The following is a 19,724-nucleotide window of genomic DNA, read 5'->3' on the forward strand; positions in this document are numbered from 1 at the left end:
GAGCGCACCATCTTTTTTCGGATCGCCTTCCAATGTAAACAGTAAGCGGGCCAAAATAATCTGCACCCGTATGGGTAAACGGTTTAACGAATGGTGTCGTTCTACATGCAGGCAAAGGTGCCATCATTGGCGGTTGTGGTTTGGCTCTATCGTTCTTGCATTTTTGACAATATGTCACGACTCTTTTGAGCGTTGCTCTTAAATCAACTACCCAGAAGCGCTGTCTGATTGCAGCTATAACCGTCTCTGTCTTTCTGTGTAAGTATTTTTCGTGATAGTAACGTATTATTAGTGTAGTGATATAGTTATGCTTTGGGAGTATGATCGGTCTTTTAGTATCTTCCCCCAAAATTGCGCTCTGGTTAATCGGCTTTCGGCTCTCATTACGTTATTTTCGTCCAGGACCGGGCAGAGGTTTTTTATGTCGCTCCTGTTGCTTATTGGATGTCCTGCAGCTAAGGCTGCCATTTCGTCACTGAACCCCTCCCACTGTGCTTTTTTAAACAAAAGATGCTCTGCTTTATCTAAATTTCCCTTACTAATGATTGGTGAGAATGAGTTGTTATTAACCTTTGCTTTCAACCATTCAAGATATTTTAGGCAAATAGCTATCGCGCGCCTAAGTTTCAACCAATTTGAAGACCATTTTACATTGATTACTTCCCAATCTAGTCGGTTCACTGCATTAATAGTGTGCACCGGTCGAATTTCTTCAAGCGTCGTCGGTTCAAATCCATCATATTGAATATAAGACGCCTTTAAAAATGAAGGTCCTTCGAACCAAATTGAGGGTCCCTTTATTACCTTTGTTGCCTCATCGGCTGGGTTATCTTTCGTTCCTATCCAATGCCATTGATTTACACCAGATCGATTGAGAATTTCTCCTACTCTTAACGCAACAAACTGTTTGTAGTTTCTTGGCTCTGAACTGATCCATGCTAAAACTGTTTTCGAGTCGGTCCAATAACACGTCTCGTTTATGTCGATCCTCATTTCTCTTCTAAGCGTTTCAGCTAATCTGGCTCCTAACACAGCTGCTTGCAACTCTAAACGCGGTATGGATAGCGGTTTAGTAGGAGCAACGCGTGATTTTGCTGCAACAATGCAGATATCGATTCCTTGTTGATGAATAGTGCGCATGTAGACAACCGTCGCGAACGCCTTTTCTGATGCGTCTACGAAAACGTGCAATTCTCTTTTTGCAACATCTTCCGCTACTGAATAGCAACGCGGAATTTTTATGTTCTCTATACCCTTCATCCTTTCTACCCACTCCTGCCATCGGTCTGCTAAATTTCTGGGTAGTTTGGCATCCCAATCGAGCCCTTGCTTCCAAATATCCTGCATCAAAATCTTCGACTCTATTATGTAATTCGCAATAAGTCCTAGGGGATCATAAATTTTCATTATGTTAGAAAGCAACATCCTTTTTGTAACTTCTCCTCCTAATTCATATAATCCTTTCGGCACGTATTTTAATGCATCTTCTTCCCTATCCCACCATTGGCCAAGTATTTTGTCGAAATTTGCATCTTTCTCGCCTATTTTGATCAATGTGTTCTCGCTCACTCTTCCCGGTGGCAGACTTTTCAACACTTCATTTGAATTCGATATGAAGTTTCTAATGAAAAAATTAGCTTTATCGTGGATTTCAATTACCTGTCGGGTTCTGTTTACCGCGGTATCCTCATTATCGAAACTGTCTAAATAGTCATCCACGTAGTGATTGTGAATGATTGCGACTACCGCTGAAGGGTACTGATTTTGAAAGAGCGATGCATTTTCATTTTTCACGTATTGGGCGCATGCTGGGGAACAGGTCGCTCCAAAGGTCATAACCCGCATTTCATAAATTTCCGGTTTCATGAACGGCTCGCGTCTGTACAAAAAACGTTGCGCGCAGCGATCATCTTGCCGGATTTTCACTTGGTGAAACATCTCCTTGATGTCACCTGATATACCAATGCGTCCCTCTCTGAATCGTATTAGAATGCCGAATAGAGATGCGACTGCATCTGGCCCTGACAATAATTGCGAGTTTAAAGATATTCCATTATTTTTTGCGGCTGCATCGAAAACCAACCTCGGTTTAGGCACGGGTTTGTTGTAGTTTACTACAGCAAAGTGTGGTATATAATTGATCTTGGAATTAAACTCATCGCTATTTACCTCACTCTGACCTATTGGACGCGCGTAACCCTTTTTGCAGTATGCGTCTATCTCCTCATGGTACCATTTTTTTAGCATTTCATCTCGTGCCAATTTTCTTTCTAGGCTTTGGAGTCGCCTTAAAGCTTGGCCATAGCTTTCGGGTAGACTGACGTCTTCCGTTTTCCACAGGAGCCCTATCTCGTAACCGGTTTCAGTTTTCTTCAACGTTTTCTCCATTATTTGTTTCGCCCTTTCTTCGTCCTTGGGCTGCGGTATCTTACAACCCAATTTGACACCAAAATCTTCCGTTGAGAAGTAATTTCTCATCATGTTCGCTATATCCTTGTTAGCATTTTTTGCTTCGATTAGAGAAAAGAGTTTTGCTTGCTTGCTATTAAGATCATTTGATCCTAACAATACCCATCCCAAGTGGGTTCGAATTGCTATCGGTTCGCCTGCTCGGCCAGTTCTGGTTTGCAATGCGCACATTAGATGCGCATGTGGCAATCCGATAATTAGCTTCGGAGCTCCATCACGATAGCTTTGTAAATTGATGCCTCTCAAATGGCGATATTTTCTTCTTAATTCCTTTCCGTCAACCGTTTGTTTTGGCAGCACCATGGATTCTACTGTCCTTAATCCATTAAGGTTTATAAATTTCCCATCCTGATCCTTAACTAGGATCGAGATGGTTTCACTTTCCGGCTCATCTTGTATTGATCCGTTAGTCCAAGCTAGCGAAAATGGTCGTGGAGATCCATTTACCTGCAACTCTTCTTTGAGCTCACGATGTATTAAGCTCGCAGATGAACCCGTATCCATGAACGCGAATGTATCGACCTCCCTATTCTTATGACGAAGCGTTACTGGGATGATTTGAAAATATAACTCAGGCAAATCAGAACCGTGGTGAGTATTAACATTCTCAACCTGTCTTAAGCCAGTAGGAGTTGCTCTATGTAATAGGGTATGATGTCTCGCTCTACATCCGTATTGCCGACATTGTGGTGGCAGAAAACAATTTTGGGCGTCGTGATTCGACTGGTTGCAACAGTTTGTGCAAATGCGCAACCGCCTAACCGTTTCCCATCTTCGTTCGACCGACATGTTTTGAAATTGAAAACATTCTGTCGTCCTATGATTTTGGCCACAAATCAAGCAACCCATTCTACGCCTTGGTTGCGATTGGATATTCGCTTGGAACTGTTGTCGTGGTTGAGCACGAAAATTCCTATGACCTAACTGTTGGTTGTGCTGATGCGATTGTGAATTCACAACATCATTAGCAACATCCGCTGTTAGCATAATAGCTAAATTTTCGGTGGGCTTAAGCCACTTAGCAAAATCCTCGAGAGTCCTAAGCTTGCTTCTACCATAATTCTCGTTGTCTGCCAAGATATGATTGTACCACTTGTGTTTTAAATTAGTGGGAATCTTATTTTCCAAGTCCTTTAAAAGACGTTGGTCGTTTAAATATTCTGGCTCTCCTATAGTGTTCATGTTTATGACCAGGTTGTTTAACGCATGCATAAACGTTATAAAACTTTTCGGCTTCTGCATCGTTGGGTTCTCTACTGCTAGCAATTCTTTTAATAACGCACTGTATATCAAATCAGGCGTACCAAATTCCTTCTCTAATCGCTGTAAAATTCCTTCGATATTTTGCGCATCGAGCATCAAACCACTCACGCATTCCAGGGCATCTCCCTTCAGAGCCTTTTGCAGACGATTTAGATTTTCCAAATCTGAAAATTTAGCCTCTTCACTTGTTTTATAAAACACTGATTTGAAATGGTTCCATTTTTTAAAATCACCATTAAATTCAGGAAGCTCCATTAAGGAATCTCTTTTAGACCGCTCGTTTAAAGCATCGACCAATCCCTTTATGAGCAATTCGGAAGCAGGGCTTGAGTTGCTTGTCGATGCGCTTGCGACTGTAGCACTTCCATCTTGCAATTCACGTTTCTGTCCCTTTTCCTTGCGCAATTTCTTAGATTCTGCCTCTTTTTCCGCTAATTGTGTGACTAATTTGGTCTGTTTTTCTTGCGATTCGCGTTTCGTTTCCTCATGTTTTTCGGATAAGTCCTTATATTCCCTTTTCAACCTCTCTATTTCTTTTCTCATTTCGCACACATCACTCCCTACTTCCTCCTCAAATTTGGTAATTTTCTCTTTAGTATTTGCCATTTTACTCACGGTTTGTTTGCGGGTTCGTCGCTTCTTGTTGTGCTGCTACTACTGCAGTTGCTGCTACTGCTTCGGCTGCTGATGCTGCTGCTGCCGCTGCTACCGCTCCGGTTGCTGCTGCTGCTGCCACCGCTGCTGTTGTTGCTGCTGCCGCTGCTACCGCTCCGGTTGCTGCTGCTGCTGCTGCCGTCGCTGCTGATGCACTCTTTTAAGCCGGTTTAGGCTTAACCACTGTTTCTGCTGCCGCTGGAACCGTCGCACTATTTTTTTTTTTTTTTTTTTTTAAACCGTTTTAGGCACCACTGTTGCTGCTGCCGCTGGAACCGTTGCACTTCACTATCACTATACCTTCCGACCGGGAATGAGCGTCCTCCGGTCTTCACAGGGCGGTTGCCCCTCTCCTTCCTTTCGCTGACCGGGAATAACGTCCTCCGGTTTCCACAGGGCGGTTGCCCCTCTCCTTCCTTTCGCTGACCGGGAATAACGTCCTCCGGTTTCCACAGGGCGGTTGCCCCTCTCCTTCTTCCTTCAGCCGGGAATGCGGTCCTCCGGTCTGCTAGAGGCGGGTGGCCCTCTCTCGTCCTCCTTCCAACCGGGAATGGGGTCCTCCGGTTCTCTTCACCACTTAGCGTCTTCCTTCCTTCCTTCGACCGGGAATGAACGTCCTCCGGTCTGCTCGAGGCGGGTGGCCTACTCTCGTCCTTCCTTCAGCCGGGAATGTGGTCCTCCGGTCTGCTAGAGGTGGGTGGCCCTCTCTCGTCCTCCTTCCAACCGGGAATGGGGTCCTCCGGTTCTCTTCGGTGCTTGGCGTCTTCCTTCCTTCGACCGGGAATGGGGTCCTCCGGTTACCTCGTGGCGGGAAACTTTCTCGTGCCTTGGAACGTTAGCAAGTACTACCTTCCTCTCTGGAGCCACCAATGTTCCCAGCACAGCAGGGCGATAAACCCGTGTTGAGCTCTCGGACCGGAGTATCAAACTCCGACCGAGGGTGAGAGAAGGTAGAAACTAAACTAATTTATCCGCGGCCAACCGAAATAAAAAGGCTTTTTGTTCCGGTTGTGAGAAAGCTTATTTATTTAGGGCTACCTCCCCGTAGCCCCCTTTTATCGTACATGCTGCCTTAGCGATACATAATCGATACATTTCCTTGACGGCGACGCATAACCGTGTTTTCCTCGCGTTTCTCAACCCTTTATTCACCCTTTATCCTTTCGCCCTACTTCTTATTTATATTATTAATTCCTGTAACAATTTCCTAATTTCCTGTAATTCCTGTAATTTCCTCTAATTTCCGGTAGCTATTTCCTCAATTATTTCCCTATTTGCCTAATAAATTTAATAATTTTGGGGAGGATTTTTCGCGCCGATCCCCGCATTGTCCTTGCATTATCTGTCTGCGCCTGCAGGAGCAAGCGAGACAGACAGAGACGCTTAACTTCCCTCTCACTCATCGCTTCACGGTGAAGCGATGCGAGAGAGGTAAGCTTAGTCTCCTAGCTTATCTTTACGTTGAGAGCGGCTAAGTCCGCTCTCCTGCTACTATTCTCCTAAGCTAGGGACCTTTTTTGAGCGCGGACAGCGGTTCCTAAAAAGGACATAATTTCCGTCAGCGACAACCACCATCCCTCGGCAACGCACTTCCTGCCCTAAAAAACCGTCTCCCGGTCTTAGAGACGAGCGGGCGCACTCGGAAAAAGGGCCGCTAAGGTCTGTATCGAATTCTTTCTTCCGAGCCAATCGACGCACAATCGAGACAAAACGTACGGAAAATACTGGGACACACTCAAAAAAAAAAAAAATAGGAAAAATATATGAACACTGTCTGCACGATACAGTTTGGAGATTTTTTTCCATTCTTCCACCTCTCCCTTGTACGCACATACACACTTCTCGGAACGTTCCTCCCTTAAGAGCCCGTCTTTATGGGTCGAACCCTGGTTTTTCTCGGTTGCGACACCGTCTCACCAACACCCCGCAACATTCACCACACGGGGCAGCAACCCCCGGAATGAGTCTCGCTTTCTTTTCCAGAAAAAACCCTCCGCTATATGGTGAGTGGTGGTAGTGGTGGTCCTTTTATTACGTCTTGAGCAGGTCCGGGAAGTTGAAGAATTTTTATGCGTGTTTGTTTGGAATAATGAAGACGGCTTTATTGAATCTTCAACGGCGCGCCGTCCAGATCCTGTCCTGTGCCACATTCACACACCATTCCGCAAATACTTTCAACGTCTGCGGTAAAAACAAGGGACCATGTGGAAATATGTATATGAATGTTTTGGGTGTCGGACAGAATCAAAAACCTGTACTCCAAGTTTCTTTATCGACCACGGCAAAAGAAACCACCAATGTAAGTAACGTTGGGCACTTTGGTCGGAAAATCATATGAGTGGAAATTGACAACCAAACAACAAAGGACATGTTTCATTTCGATTTGCATAAACCAATGCTTCCGTACCGATTTAACGACACGATCAATGCAGTCATTCCTCGTCAGAGATTTTTTTCTGAACATTTCTACATCAGAACAGATATGTTGGGCCTTTCATTGAAACTCGCCTTACTGTCTTCAATTTCATTACAAATAAAAATAATTAAAAATCGAATACAACCTCCAGCGTCTAGACAATTATTCCTTCCGTAAGGCTTCTTCCACAATGAATTAGAAAATGTGCGTTGTATGCTTACCTAAAATGAGAAAGAAAAGAAGAAAGAAAAAATAGCGTAAATTAGTACATCCACTAAGAAACAATGTTACGGTTGTTTAATTAAAGCGAAAAACGCATTTCACCGGAATAAATCTCTAATGAAAAGCGACTGTCCTAACAGTTCCCTTCACTCATTAGTGAGTGCTTCCCACTCGAGTGCTTGCTGCTGTTCGCTCCGATCCCGTCTCGTACGCAAAGGAATTTTCCCATTTCACCAACCAAAAACTTTACGCAATTCGATTTTTTTCCGCACTCTTCGACTGTAAGCAGTCAAAGGGAGAGAGATTCGAAATGTGGATCAGGCCCGATGGTAAGAAAAATAAAACTTGACCAATCAAATCGTCCCCTAACCGACAAAAAACCGTCCGTACCGTGTGTAGCGTCCTGGGAAAACGTGTCCTGGACAAACGATTCGAAGGCAATGCGAAGTGGAAATAAAACAACCCCCATTGCGTATCACTGTCAATTGTAAAGTCAAACATCGTCGTCGAAGGTATCAGGGATTTTTTTTTTTTTTTTTTGGGGACGTGAAGCCGTTCCATTTCAACATCAAACTACCTCCGCGAACGAGTGGTGAGTGAATACCGGAGGAATCTGGAACGGCAAAATGGACGATGTTCATTTAGGAGCAGCAGCAGTAGAACGTTTGCGATGCTACTGCTTCGTGTAGAGATGATGAACGGAAGCCTAGCAAACGAATGGGAAGCCGTTGGGAAAAAGGGGGGAAAACCCGGGTACGAAAAGCCGAAAGGTATTGGAATCGATTCAACCATTCCCTTCCCTCGGTTTCACCTCTTTTTTCCAACCCCTCTACACCTCCATATCACGGTCTTTCACAACTTCTATTTGTCCTCTACGCCTAAGGTATCTCCCCACGGAATGTTGGCGACAAGGACATTTGGCAGAATTTTTACCGATAACTCACAACTACCGTGTGTTGTCGAAAATATCAATTCTAAACCGGTTGTACCGGTGCGTTCGTAGGACTTTTCCAGAATTTTTCAACCGAATAGATCAATCTACACAAGGCGAACACACACACACACATGCGGTTCAAAATGTCGACGGATGGACGAAATTGACAGACGCATCCGACGAGAAGTACATCCGTCCTCTATCGGCATTGCGCACGGAAGTGAACTGACTGTAGTGTGAGTCTCTTTCTCTCTCGTCCACACTCTCCAAGGGAAGCCAACATAACACGCACGAAACTCCATAATTTTCCCGATCCTTCCCCAACACTCCAATCCCTCGTTTGGTGGAGAGGTTTGAACGAAGAAAAATTTACAGTTTCGTTGGTTGTTTTACCCTACAGTTCTAGCTACTGTACGGTGGTTCCAATACCACACAGCATCAATAGGAACACGTAAGACCAACAATTGCAGCCAAAAAAAACACCCTTGTCCCTTCGAGCAAATGAAAGCGCCACAGCGAGAGTTTCATCTGCACGGAGGGTTTTACGCTACTTTTTTTTCGTATCGTGCTTGATACCTTGGATCATTTGACACATACGCAATTTCCGTCCGATTCCTTGTCCTCGGGACGGACTGATGAATTTTCTTTCTCCAATTACCTACCAAAAAACACATCCAATGCGCGCGGCAGAATTCTAGTCCGAATGTTGCGACAAAAACTAAAGCAAAAGACAACAACAGGACGATGGGAAGTAAATGAATTGAAGATTTTTGCTACGGCCATGGGGATGTGTATCGGTGCCATTTTGGACGACTTTTTTTTGCTTTCCAATTATTGGACACAAATGTCTATAAGCTTGGTAACGGTAACAATTGTTTGTAGACCTTCCTCAACTCAAAAAAAAAACGCACACAAACAACGAACAATGGGATTGGAGTAAATCAATGTTTCTCTACTAAAAAAGTGGCACTAAGAAACGATACCTAAAATTGTATTTTCAAAACACTACGCCACTAGGCTGACTAGTGTCATTAAGGATTTTTGAACGAAAGTACTGAAGCATAGTGAAAAAAGATACCGTGTGTCCCAATGGAAAACGATCACTTCTTGCTTATTTATTTGTTTTCTGCGTATCTTTCCAACTACACACCAGTACATGAGACAGCTTGATGATGAAGCTTCTTTCGTGAAGAAAAATGTGTACATAGAACACAGGCATTTCCTCACATTATGAACCATGTACAGAGCGGAGTGCAATAGAAAGTCCTTCAAAAAAAGATAAGGTTCTCTGCTAGATAGACTCTCCAAATAGAACCGGGAAGGCAAGGCCCAGAAAATGCAGAAAATGATTCACCATTTCCTTCAGCGCTAGTGCGAATTTTGTTGTCTGTTCTTATCAATCTTTTCTGCCCCCAAAAACGCTTCATTTCGTTAAAGAAGAAAGTTTTTTTCCTACGCAAAAATACACATTCCTACACAAAAGGAATAGTTTCACTGTGTGTTTGCTGGCTATCTAACTACGGGTGGAATCCATTGCAGTGTTTACTTGCGTTGTATCTTTTCCCTTTTATCTCGACCGTATAGGATCGGTGGAAAATTCTATCAAAACCATCCTTCTACTCACACCCCACAGCTACGATAGCTCACTGTTGTAGTGAACGATCTCCAAATTAGGCTCTGCTTGAATGGTTTGTGAAGTATTACAGTGCGGGAACACACACACGGTGTAGATAGTAGCATTGCGGCAATAGAAACATTCGACAACCGGAAGTTAAGGCGGGAAGTTTCCATCATTGATAACTACCTGTCCGTATTAAATGAACTAGCCCCAAATGACTCGATTGTGACTGGGGACAGGGAAATGATACGGATTTCCACTACCAGCAATGCGGGAAATTCATAGTCTCATGGACAGAAAAGGAAAAAGCTCAATGCACAAATCTATCCGTAGATCATGAAAAACCATTTTTAACACACTCGACTTTCGTTGATGGAATTGAAACCCTGCAGGATCAGTGAAATGATCGGTGAGAAAGGATTAATACTCTTCTGTTTTCAATTTTGCGGTTTGTCTTTTGGCTAAAAGTTGTTGGGAAATACATCATGCAGAGAAAGCGTTGCTCCAATATTGAATTACTGCCGCAGGATGGATTTGAAATTTGATAGGAGCATCATTTTAGGTAAATAATGATAAAATGTCACACTCGCATTATTGCCTATTACACTTCTAAACTGTTTTTATATGAAGAGATATTATGCAAAACTTTATGTATTTAATATCACGAGCACGATCTAACGAGTAGTGTCTTGCCACTTTAATCTATCATGCATCATAAGTAGAATGAAAAATGGGATATCTTTTTCCTTCTCGGAGATATATCTGTAGTAGCTTTTCCCTAGAATGACACACAGTGCAGAGCCTTTCACATTCGCGTTCGGTTTTCCACCGGTCCGTACCGTCTGCATCATCCGGCGGCGGCCTGTTATTTCATTAACCCCTTTCTATGACTCGACATTCATTATTCATACACCGTTGCGTTGCTGTGGCACTACAACCAAACACGCATAGACCTAACGTGCTTCGGGGTGCTTCCCGGGGAAACAGTGTGGTTGCGAATAGTTAACATCATCTTACCACGCGTCATTTCCCGGGAAAGGGTCAGAGATATACTCAAAAAGGTAAAACCAAATAAGGAAAACAACGCCCAACTGACATGCTACCCCTCCATTTCTTCACACTGTGGAGGAGCGAAAACACATCATCATTAAGTAGGAAAAAATGATACACGAAACCAAAAAAAATGCAAACTAAGTTCTACTCAGCGCTTTCCTCCCGAAGAAGAGAGCTTTCAATTGTTCCCCTGCGGGCGAAAGATCTAAACTTAACTAATTTATTTCTTGTGCAAAAACCTTGATAGAACATAGTAACTAAAAGCGAAATGAAAAATTTCCCCCTTATACTGACTACTCTTCATCTTAAAGGAAGGAATTCGGGGAGGTTAAAAAAACCTCCGGCTGCCAAAAAGGAATCCAGAAAATAGTACGACTAGTGCTAGTACTGCGCAAACCGACCTGAAGGAAACCGGCACGAAACTTTTGCCCTTTTCCCACAGCAAACCTTTTTCCGGACGGTGACTATTTTCACAACACAGGAAGAGTTCTTCGTTTTTTGTTTTTTTTTTTGTTGTATTCGTAAAAGCACCACAACCAACCGAACGAGTCATGGTGTTTTGGGCATTTGAAGTGATGAAGTCTAAAATAGGATGAAATTTTCCGTCATTCGCTTCCCGGGCAAGATACAACAAAAAAAATAGAAACACAGAAAGATGGAAAGGCAAAATGATTACTTGTGTTCCTGTCACATTCCTCTCTCTCTCTCTTGCTTGCCTAAAATTCGTTCCACCGGTTCCACTGGTGGAAGTTCCATCACACCCCTGCCCTCGGAAAACTGATGGCCCGGGTGTGTGTAAACATCTGTGGAGCCTAATCGAAAGTAACTCTCGCACGTTTCATGATAAGGACGAATGGAACGAAATGCACACACAGGCGCAACAAAAAAAAACCTTGAACGTACCACATACAGCCACCGACGTTCCATATCAGAAGGCTTCATTTAGAGGCGAGAGAAGCGTTCCATGTTCCTTTGAACGCTCTAAAAACAAGCATCCCAATTTTAGAGGCTTACCGTTTGAGAATGGGGGGGAAAAAGCCGGGAAAACTGTTGTACGGTACACAGTGCCTTCACACAACAGTATGACGTGGTAGTAGTAGTAGTAGCACACTACTCTTCTACACTTATTTGGACATCAGGCACACGGTGATGAACCTCGGGGACCGGCAGGATCGGTAAAGTTTATCATTTAGAAAAGTTTCCTGGCTTCATTTTTTGCCTAATAGGAAAACTGACGGCTTCGAAACCAAAACAGTGACATGCAGGACGACGACGACGATGACGACGTCAGCTATCAGTCCCTGGGATGAAACAAAAAACCATTTCCGTCCGCAGCATCAAACAGCAAGTAGCAGTGAGATGCTCAGAGCCCGATGATGATCATCATGGTTGATGGTGTTGGCGTTTAGCAACGTGTGGACGAGCGGAATTAGTAGCGGGTCCGGGGAAATACACGCGGAATACATCGCTCCGGACCAACCAAACGGTCGAGGGTAGATTTAGAGTAAAAATTAGAAAATTATGCCAAACACACTGCAACAAAACAAAACCTAAAACCAAAAAAAAGCACACGAAAGGGAAATGTGTGCTAGGCGAACAGTACACACCGGAAAACTGTATAGAGGAACATCCAGCTGCTGACGGATGTTGATGCTGGGGTGGGCGCTAAAGGGAGCTTCCATCGGTAGCGATGAGAGAACGAAACAACTAAGACCGGTAGGGGTTGTTAGAAGCGGGAAAAAGTTGAATTCAATTTGGAAAATTAAACCCACCAAAGCACAAGCGGTAGAGAGGTTTTTTGGGAGCTGCAAAATGGCTGAAATGGGAAGGGAAACGTTTCCACCATAACATCCAACCGCTACACGTCCAGTAGCTTCAGTTGAGGAGCACAATTGCGTTGAAAGTATGAAACTTTATCAAAATGCAACCAAATTATATGGATCCGAAAACCGCAACTATCAATTGATTTCCTTGTTTGCCATCAAGTGAAGCTAAGGTAGAGTTTAAGCTATAATTTAAGGGAGAAAATATTAAAAATTCTTACTTTAACAAAACAATTTGTAAGATGGTTGTGATAACCTTTTATATCTCAAAAAAAAAACAAACAACTTCAAATTGAAAACTAAAGGACTTAAAGGGAAAAATTGGAATCTTTGCTCCAAAATTCAAAGCAGAAACTTTTCCAACCCCCCGAAAATTGTATTCAAACCGGTTAACTAAAGGAACAATCCCTGTGTACATACTTCGAGTGGATTGCGGTCCTTAAAGTTTCATTCGCATTGCATGAACGAACCGAAACCGCCAGTGTCTGATATGGAAAATGCGCCGCCACTATACCATCGAGTGATGGTGGTGGGATGGTGGTGGTGATGATGGTCGTACGGTGAAGTAAATAAGCCAGAACGAGAATATTGAGCCTTGCAGCGCTTCAAGCCCGAAAATGATATTCGATAAATTTCCACATCAAAGCAAATATCACATTGCGTGTGACGCCTACGCGCGTAAGGGAAATCGCCCGGCACCATTCTCCCGTGTACCGGGTGGGCCAAACGGTACCGAACGAAAAGCTGTACTACGGACATAGTTTAGGAGTTTTTCGGTACGGAGCGGTGTTGGTTTTGTTCATTTTTTCTGCTCTTGTTATCGAGGGAACGTTTAGTGAACGTTTCCCAACCTACAAACCACCAACGATCGTTACCGACAAGACCGACAAGAAGACTTTCCATGCGATCATGAAGGAAGCCTTGTCAGAATATTGTTCCACCACTAAACACAATCGATCGTAGATCCTCTTTCTTCTTGTGAATGTTGAAATGAAGGGAGAAAAAAAACTACATCCAACATGCTACCTCCTTCATGACCATCCTTTTTCCTTTTCCAGTCTTCATCCTGCGAGGAAAACAAACAACATTTTCCCTTTAAAAAAAGGGTTTTTCTCATTTTCCCATCGCAGATAGACAGTATCAACAACAAGGAAATAGTCCGTTTGTGAGTGATGAAGAAAGAATGGAAGTACAAAACAACCGATAACCGAGGTGGATGCTGATGCTGCTACTACTACTACCGCCACCACTGGCATTGCCAGAGATGCTTAGTTTCATCTAAACGAACGAGCGCATCCAAGTCCACCATATCCCTTATCGCCGTCGCGCTGTGCCCTTTACTCTACTATTTCCGAAACACGAAAATTGGGAGAAACGAAACATCATCACACGGCACGGCATGATAGTCGACTGGTTTGACACATCTCGGGCATATTCCAGAACAACCGGAACACGATGATGAAGAATATTGAGCGAAAAACTGTCGAAAAAAACAAACTTCGCTTTCATATCTGCAGCGCGATTCACGCGGGCCCTATGTGTGTGTCCCTATTCTTTTACGGAAAACAAAAACAAACAACACACACAAAATAAAGCCACAGGCTTGTAGCCGGCGCCAATCACCAGCAGAACTTGCTGGAGAGTGAGCGGATAATATGAATTTTTGCTGACATTTTCATTTGTCTTTTTTTTGCGGAGGGTGCGGAACTGGGGATTTTTTTTATTCTTCAATACGTATATTATTCACAACACCCAAAATCAATGAGAAACTCGGCACTGAGTCGGGTTAATGTAAGAAGAAAAAAAACACGAAGCAGCATAACAATATATCCATATGACTGAGGAGGAAAAATTGATGCTACCCAGAATAACTCGGTACAATGGTCTACGGATGATGGTTCTGTTTCTAGCGTTATAGTGTTTAGAAGTGCCATTTCACCAACAAAACCACTGCGGTCGTCTATGTTTTGGTTGATATAACGCTCAACATAATAACAGTTCCGTCGATCTACCAATTTGTTTTTTTTTCGTTCAATAGGTGGTACAAAACTTCATATATGAAGCTTATATATCTATGCTATATAATGAACTTTAAAAAAAATATATTAAAATATAATACAGCTCTTTCAAATTGTTTATTAAGTAACCACCTACACAAATGTTTGGTAATGATCGTAGATCTTAAATCAGCAATCGATCGACAAACCATGAACAAAACGAACAAAAGCGATTATCTTTTATCAAAAGCAAAAAAGCGAAGATTGCACATTATTTATTCGGCTCATTATTCAATTCCGCTGTCTGAAGCTTATATATATTCCTGGATGATGAGTGAAAGTAAGCCACCAGAACCAACGACCGGTCGGTGACAGCAATTTCTCGAGGAACTCCTTTGCTTCTTCCTTCTTCTACTAAAACTATTAGTGGTAAGTCACTACTACAACGCTGACTCCGGGGCCATGTTTTTGGCACCATTTGTTTCACAAATACCAACGATCCAGCAGCATCTGCGAGAGATGATTGGGTAGTCGAAAAAGGTACAAACGCCAGCAGTATTTCAAGCGGGTATTAAACATTACCAACAACCAACTTCCTCCGGGCATGTCATTAGCATGGCAAAGCCTACAACAAACACCGCTGCAATCAACGACAGAGGCAACTATCTCGCGTTGCTAGACCCAAACGTACCTAACACTCTCGCGGTGCCTTATTCCGGAGTGCCGGAACGAATTGGTGTGGTGCGTGAATATTGCTCCTTACCTCGGCATAGACGCCCTTTTTCATTGTTGTCATTGGTTCATGCACATACGCACATCAACTCATCAACATCAACGCCGGGACTCTTCAATCAAGCGCACGATTCATGGTGGTACGGAAATACGGCAATACTTGTGCAAATGCGTAAAAGCCCACGGAACTTTTTGGGGGGTTTGGTGTGTCGTTTCGGGGTGTTGAGTTGCGTTTGAAAAGTGAGTGAAGCGGGAAAAGGATTGTCATGTGTTCGCGTCTACGGAAGTGCGACTCGTGGAGGTGAATATTTCAATATATCTGATGCTGCTGTGCTCTGACGGCTGTGTGGGTCGGGAAATTGGGAAACGGGTTGTTGTTGGTGGCGGCACTGACATAAAAACCGTACCGAACGCAAAAAGGACACAGCACAGCACAGCGGGAGTGAAATTGTTTGTTATTTTTTCCCACTAACTCCAACATGCGCACACCACCTCCTCCCATATCGTGGTATTGCTCCACTTGACGAAAACGATCAACAATCCTTTCCCGAACGATGGAGAGAAATTGGTGAAGATGAAAAATAATTATACCAGAAGAGTGGCAGCTTATATCGGGGTTCGGAGAACCGAAACGAATGGGTAATGGTGGAGGCAAAGGGAGGAAGGACGAACGAACCAAACGCATATACTTTGCCGTTTGAATACGATACGCATCTGGAGCACGAACCGTAGACACGCTTGCGACTGATAACGCACCATCCGAGGCAGGGAGTTTGCCATCCCCAGCCATCCATCTATACTCCGTCTCTAGTTGCGTTTTTAGATTCAACCAACAGCAAAACCGAGGCTTTATGGAAAGCTCACTGCGAAAAAGGGGGGATGTGGTGATGGGCGGATAGGACGAAGACTCCCCTCTCCCTTACCAGTTCCCTTCTTCTGATAAGAACACGACAACAACGCACTGTGGGCCCTGCTGATCCTAGGCATTGAATATCCCGAGGATTCCTCACGTATATACCGTATACATAAGGATGAGCCACTGTGCTAATAGGCCGGATGCAGGATGGCAGCACGGATGGACGGTCCCCCGGTGTGGTGCGCTTTTCCGAGAATATTTTCACACCAATACCGCTCACCACTACCTCACACTCCACCCACCGTACAACACTTGCTCGGACGACAAATAGAGCTTTGACGACAAACGGCACCATGAAGATGTCGGTAGGAGAAGTGGTGAGGAGTAAATGAAAAACATGGTGGACAGGTTGAAGGATAGAGTGTTTAAATATGGAGATGTTGAAGAGCGGAAGGGGACAAGGGAGAGATGGGAGGATAGGCGAACCACGAGCCGTACCGGAGCAGAAAACTTTCTCGTGTTTCAAAATCGTGTCGGTTTTTATCATTTCCGCCCGCGGCCACCCGAAACAGTGGCGTGGAACACTGTAACACTACTTCTCCAACACACTAACATCCAACAATTTTACCAAACGGCAACGCATCTTTCATCCACTACAGTACCCCCTTCATACCCTTCATGACGCTGGCAGATTCGTCCTTGCGATGGCGAAATACGAAACGAAAGTGAATTTCCAGGGCAAAGGATTCATTATTTACCGCCAGCCTCTAACTCATGTACTACTGCTCTTCGTCCCGCCGCTACCCCCCCTGCAAGTCATGACGTTAGAGGAGGTGTGCCGTCGCGTTTTGCTGAAACTGAAATATCCTTTCTCTTTCCCGTTTGCGTGAAAATTCCTCTTCCTGTACGCGAGCATCACCTACCCCGTCATACCGCTTCCTCTTCAATTCCGACCATCTCGCTCAATGAATCTACTTTCACTCTACGACTAAAACTTTCATCACCATAGTAGCGGAGCAAAACTGTACCGAGTGTCGACTGCAGAGCACATCCAATCAGAGAGCCGAACGCGGATGGAACCACCGCGTTCGGAAGGATTCATGATGGTGGTTTTGTTTTAGCTTTTCTTTTTGTTGATATTTTTTTTTTGTCTAAAATAATCCAGCTGCCCGGTACCGGGGACCAGATCCCTTTACCGCAGACCAGTGCGTACATAGAGCGCCAATAGCGAATTGTGTTGACGTGCGCACTTGTCCAAAAACTGCTGCTGCTTTCTTCTCTTATCAAGGCCTAAATTGCTGGCTGGCAAAAGGTGCCATCTATATAATTTATAAGTAGCGGATGGTAACATAATACGAGAACCGATTCCAGCAGGACGACAATGCAGAGCAGGGAATCCATTTCCAGGGCCTCCCAACCGATTTGCTTTCCCATTTGGTCCGGATACCCCACCATCACGCTGGAAAGTTTTTGCCCTTTTCACTAAACGCGGGCATGCGAAAACCGTGTCAGTGTCACGAACTTGTAATTATTAAACATCGCACGCTTTGCGCTTTACGTACGGGTATAATGTTAAATAGTTTGAACTTTCAATTCTTATCACACTTGTTTTGTATGACATTTGTTCCATTTCTGTGTTAAGAATTTTGATAGTAGGCGATAGTGTATTCTATTACTATTAAATCTTTTTAATCATTCCTTTACCTTTGTTATTTAATAGTTTAGAATGATCAGATATTTAAATTGAATTATTCTTAATGAGAATCAGAACGCTTATATCACGTTTTTGTATTTATTTTGCAATGAATTTCAAGATTCGTCTACTCGCTTCAGAAATAGTCCAATAATAGTCCTTTCGGTGGTTGCACTGCAACACATTTACAACACTTAAAGCTCACATTTACCACTCCCACATCGAATGTTCGCATTAACTTTAATCTCATCATGGATAAGCCCAAACGCAGCACTTTATGTTTTACGTTAACCAAAAAAAAAACAACCTTCCACTGAAATGTAGGCCGCAATACAAGCGTTAAAACTTCTGCCCAGCTCAGCACAAGAAATTATCTACTTAACTAGCGAAACTTGCAATATTTGCTTTGCCATCGTGTCCACCACCAGCAGCAGCACGCGGCAATCAACGTTCACCACGAAAACGCACGCACTGCACACTACTGGAAATCTCCGCAATTGTCCACCAGGAATAAAAAGTAAAAACGAGCCACAAGATAATAAAAATTATCATAAATTCTATCCCGAAACGACCTCGCGAGACTATCACGTGGTGAATTATCCGAACGCGTTGTTCGCGCCGTTTCTGATACGGTGAAACATCGGAGCTGGGGAGAATTGGAGATTGCCGGAGAGAGAAGAAGATAAAAACAACAAAAAAGGTGAACTGTTTTTGGTGCGGTGTTGGTTCGAAAGGTAAAAGGACGGATCGACGATATTGCCGTAGGTTTTGGAATTGTTTCGTAGTTGGTTCGTAAACACATGGATTGTCAAGTGACAACGCCAGCCAACAAACACCGGCCAAACATTATTAAATTTTAATCCTCTAGCTCAATTTTACTACCGCGTTCGGAGGCTGACGCTTCTCGCGCATCAGCTTCACAATATTTGTCTCCCAAACGGTATCCACATTTGAATGAAGTAGTAGCAGAGAGCACGATTTAGACAAATAAAGTGCGGAAGCACTACGAAAAGAAAAAAAAACATACTAACTGGACCACACGCCAATGATTTGAAGCGCGTTCTGTGTGCGGGAAATACAAAACGATGGTGACACGACGTTTTTGTTTTTCCCTATTGCCTATGCCTCATGAAGTTTCCACTCAAAGCTTCCACTCAATTTCCCGTATCGCAGGTGATGCATCGTATCGTTAGGTGGTCCATACTCGACGCAGGAAAAAAATGGCGCGAGTTAACACACAAATCCACAACGACAACAGAAAAATAAAATATGGTGCAAAAAAAAAACCCCAAGACCGCGAAACACCGCGGATGGGTCCACATCACCGTTGAGGGCTTGTTGTCCATCCTTCAGACAACACACTGATCTACGTCCTGCTGCTCATCTTCCACTCACTCGAAATGCCAAAGGAAGTCGTCAACAGGAAACCGGAAACTGTGCGCTACGATGAGCAGACAAAAAAAATACCACCCAGAAACGAGACAAACTCTGGTGGAGTGGATCAACTTTCCTTCACATTTTTCTATCCACAAAACTCCACGCTCTATCATACTAGGGAGAAGGGGAAGATTTTTTAAATATATAAAACGACAAAGCAAACAAATGGTACAATGTGTGAGGCACTGGGATGATGTGTAGAAGAGCAAATAAAAAAAACATAACCACTCTGTCCGCCACCAGGAACCAGAACAAGCAATGGCGATATGTGTCGCGAGAAAAATTAATTTCCGCGATTGTGACACATCCTTCCCGGTCTGTTCTTCTGCCGGCTTCTTTTTCCCTTTTACCATGCTGAATATTTCATACGGGAAAATTTTGCCCTTTTTCTTCCAACAACAAACGTCAATTTGTGCTATACATGTATATATGATCATTATGGATCAATCTTAGAAAAAGTGTTTAAATGCTTAAAGAAAAAAATGCTTCAATTTGAGAAGCGATATCCTTAAAAACTTTTCTCCCAAAATAGTAAAATTGTGTACTCGTTAAATTGG

The 19,724-nt window shown here is 43.5% G+C and overlaps 1 protein-coding gene across 5 annotated transcripts in view; it reads right to left on the minus strand.

Moving 5' to 3' along the window:
* LOC125764500 (zinc finger protein chinmo) overlaps nucleotides 1-19,724 on the minus strand; it is a 117,524-nt gene that overhangs the window by 33,231 nt on the left and 64,569 nt on the right. The gene's annotated exons all lie outside the window — the stretch shown is intronic.

This window comes from Anopheles funestus, chromosome 2RL, assembly GCF_943734845.2.
Source record: "Anopheles funestus chromosome 2RL, idAnoFuneDA-416_04, whole genome shotgun sequence".
Taxonomy (NCBI): domain Eukaryota; kingdom Metazoa; phylum Arthropoda; class Insecta; order Diptera; family Culicidae; genus Anopheles; species Anopheles funestus.